We start from the raw sequence: 5,000 nt of genomic DNA on the forward strand, positions 1-5,000 counted from the left end.
GGAGGTGGCATGCTGGGAGTGTGAGGTTGGTGTTGGGGTGAGTGTGGGGTGGGGGGAGGGTAGGAGGTGGCATGCTGGGAGTGTGAGGTTGGGGTTGGGGTGAGTGTGGGGTGGGGGAAGGGTAGGAGGTGGCATGCTGGGAGTGTGAGGTTGGTGTTGGGGTGAGTGTGGGGTGGGGGGAGGGCAGGAGGTGGCATGCTGGGAGTGTGAGGTTGGTGTTGGGGTGAGTGTGGGGTGAGGTGGCGGGTGTAGAAGATGAGGGGGGGCAGCGTTGGGGTGTGAGGGTTACACACTGTGATACAATGAACTCGGATTATGTATCCTTCAAACTCCTCCCTCAAAAATGATGAAACACCCCTGCTTTCATTGCTCTCCGGCACCAGACATGGACTGGTGCTGTAGGGTGCTGATATTTTGGAAATGAACTGTCCCAGGGCCCAATGTGTAATCTGAGATATGAGCTGGAATTGAAGGTGACTAACAGGATAGAGAGAGAGAGAGGGGGGGGAGGGGGGGAGGGGGGGGAGGGGAGCGGTGGGGTGAATATAGAAGAGAAATGCACACACATACACACACACACAGGCACACACAGAGGCATACACACACACAAACATGCACACACACAGGAACACACACACACACACACACACAGGCACACACATATACACACATACACACACACACAGGCATACGCACAGAGGCATACACACACAAACACACACACACACAGGAACACACACACAGGCACACACACACACAGGTGCACACACACAGGCATACACACACACAAACACACACAGGCACACATACACACACAGGCACACACAGAAACGCACACACAGGTATACACACACACAGGCGCACGCACACAGGCACACATACACACACAGGCATACATACACAAACACACACACAGGCACACATACACACACAGGCACACACACAAACACACGCACAGGCATACACACACAAACACACACAGGCACACACACACACACAAACACAGGCACACACATACACAAGCACACACACAGGCACACACACACACAGAGGCATACGCACACCCGCACACACACAAACACACAGGCACACATACACAAACACACAGGCACACATACACACACACACAGGCATACAGACACACACAGGCACACACATGCATAGACAGAAATGCACACACACACACACACACACACACATATAGGCACACACCCATAGACATAAAAGCACACACACACACAAGCACATAGACAGAAACGCACACACAAACACACACACAGGCGCACACACACACATACCCACACAGGAAAAAGAACATAGACACATAAACCCAGAAACACACACACACACACAAACACACACACAGGCGCACACACATACCCACACAGGAAAAAGAACATAGACACATAAACACAGAAATACATACACACACACACAGACACACACACACAAACCAAATACACAAACGGTCAGCCAAACATTTATACACACCGAAACGCGCACACACAGACACATTCACACACATACATGGACAAACACAAGCACTCAAACTTCTACAGAAACACGCAATCAAACACATACACACGTATGCACACTGATATATGCACACTGATATATGCACACTGATATATGCATACACACACTCAAACACACTCATATGTACACATGCACACACACATACATACATACACACTCATACATATATGCACACACACTTAAACATATACATGCACACATATATATATACAGACTCAAATACACACACAGTCATATATATGAACACACACACGCTCATATACACACAGAGTCATATATACACATATATACACATTTACACACGGATATACAAAGGCATATATATAGGTAAACGCATCTGCATACAGTCCTGCACACACACTCAAACAGATACACACATATTCATATGCACACATATACACACTTACACAGAGCCATATATATAGACAAGCGCATACACACACAGTCATATAGATGCACGCACATTCAAACACATACACACATATTCATATACACACATATAGGCACACACACAGAGTCATAAATGCACATAAGCGCATACATACAGTCATATAGATACACACACACACTCAAACACATACACACACACACCTATATATATATATACACACACACACTCAGACACATACACACACACACCTATATATATAGATACACACACACACTCTCTCTTCTCTCTCTTCTCTCTCTCTCTCACAGACACATGAACAAACATCAATGAAATTAATACATTATGACTAAACTGTTACTGGTATTTGCTTAGGAAAACATCGCGCACTCATAGTTGGGATATTTCATTTCAAGTTACATATCGGTTGCCAGATGATGAATCATTGGAAGATGTCTGTCCCCTGGCTGTGGGAGGGTCGCTGCCAACTATTAGCTCCTCAAACCACACATTGTGTAGTAAGGACCACAAAACAGCAAGAGTCGCTTGTTAATCCTTGGCTCAATGATAGCTGAAGTTTCATCTTGGAGTAATTGCTGGAGTTTTTATCGACAATAAAAAGCGTAACAGGATCTTCAGCCGCCGGTGGCTCCTCCTCCCTTCTCCCTGAGGGATCTCTCCAACAACCGAGCAATGCGGGGGGGGGAGAGAGAGAGAGAGAGAGAGAGATGGCAGTCAAGATGGAGAGAGGGACGCATACACACTCACACAACACACTCACCAACATTCTCTCTCTCTCTCACACACACACACACACACACACACACACACACTCATACACATACACACACACACTCACCAACATTCTCTCTCTCTCTCACACACACACACACACACTCATACACATACACACACACAATCACCAACATTCTCTCTCTCTCACACACACACACACTCATACACATACACACACACACTCACCAACATTCTCTCTCTCTCTCACACACACACACACACTCATACACATACACACACACAATCACCAACATTCTCTCTCTCTCACACACACACACACACACTCATACACATACACACACACAATCACCAACATTCTCTCTCTCTCACACACACACACACTCATACACATACACACACACAATCACCAACATTCTCTCTCTCACACACACACACACACACACACACACACTCATACACATACACACACACATACACACACACAGACACTCACACAGTCACAAACAATCACACTCACACACTGTCTCTCTCCCTCTCTCACATACTCTCTCACGCACAAACACCTCTCTCACACACTCCCTCTCTCAGACACATTATCTCTCTCACACACACACTCTCTCTCTTTCCCTCTCACACACTCTCTCTCACACACACTCTCTCACACAAACACCTCTCTCACACACTCTCTCTCTTAGACACATTATCTCTCTCTCACACACTCTCTCTCTCCCTCTCTCACACTCTCTCTCTCATACTCTCTCTCTCACACAAACACCTCTCTCACACACTCTCTTTCTCACACACATTATCTCTCTCTCACACACACACACTCTCTCTCCCTCTCTCACACACTCTCTCTCATACACTCTCTCTCACACAAACACCTCCCACACACACTCTTTCTCTCTCTCACACTCTCTCTCTCTCTCTCTCTCTCTCACACACACACACACATACACACACATACTCTTTCACAAACTCTCTCTCTCATACACTCTCTCTCACACACACAATCTCGCACACATACACTCACACACACACACTCACATACACATTCACACATTCTCCCTCACACGTATACTGACGCACACAGTCACACACACACTCACCAACCTTCTCTCTCAACACACACTCACACACACACATTCTCTCTCACACACTATCTCTCTCTCACACACATACTCTCTCATACACACTCTCTCGCTCTCTCACACACACACATTCTTCACACACACACTGACACGCTCACATTCACAGACACATTCTCTCTCAACACACACTCACACACACACACTCTCTCTCACACACACTCTCTCTCTCACACTCTCTCACACTCTCTCTCTCTCACACACTCTCTCCTTCTCACACTTTCTCTCTCTCACTCTCTCTCTCTCACACACACTCTCTCTCACACACACTCTCTCTCACACACACTCTCTCTCACACACACTCTCTCTCACACACACACACTCAAACACACTCTCTCTCTCTCACACACACATTCTCACACACACACACACACACACACACTCACAGTCACGTACACACACTCGCACACACATTCTCTCTCCCACACACACTCACACACACTCAACACGCAATCATACGCATTCACACACATTCTCTCTCACACACACAGAATCACACACAAATCCACACACTCAAACACGATACACACACACATTTGCAGAAATAGACACTCACCAACACAGGCTCAGACACGCAGTCATAAACACACACGGACACACATTCACTCATGCACAGGGAGAGAGGGAGAATGTAGACAGAGTGTCTGAGAGAGAGAAAGGAAGACTGAGTGAGACAGAGACAGTGGGACGCAGAGAGAGAAGGAAAGGAGAGGGAGAAAGAGAGACATGAAATAGGAAATCTGGAAAGAGGGAGGGGTGGAAGGTGAACAGTAGGAGGTACACACAGAGAGACAGAGACAGACAGAGAGAGAGATAGACAGAGAGAGAGACACACAAAGAGAGAGAGAGATAGAGAGAGACAGAGAGAGAGTGCAAGACAGAGAGAGACAGAGAGAGAGATAGACAGAGCGACAAACGAAGAGACAGACATACAGACAGACAGAAAAACACAGACAGAGAGAGACACACAGAGAGAGAGACACACAAAGAGAGAGAGAGATAGAGAGAGACAGAGAGAGAGTGCAAGACAGAGAGAGACAGAGAAAGAGATAGAGAATGAGCGACAGAGAGAAAGACAGAGAAAGATAGGCAGAGAGAGAGTGAGATAGAACGAGACAGACAAAGAGAGAGAGAGGGAGACAGACAGAGAGACAGAGAGACAAATAGAGAGA

Source organism: Mustelus asterias, unplaced genomic scaffold (assembly GCF_964213995.1).
Source record: "Mustelus asterias unplaced genomic scaffold, sMusAst1.hap1.1 HAP1_SCAFFOLD_1890, whole genome shotgun sequence".
Lineage (NCBI taxonomy): Eukaryota > Metazoa > Chordata > Chondrichthyes > Carcharhiniformes > Triakidae > Mustelus > Mustelus asterias.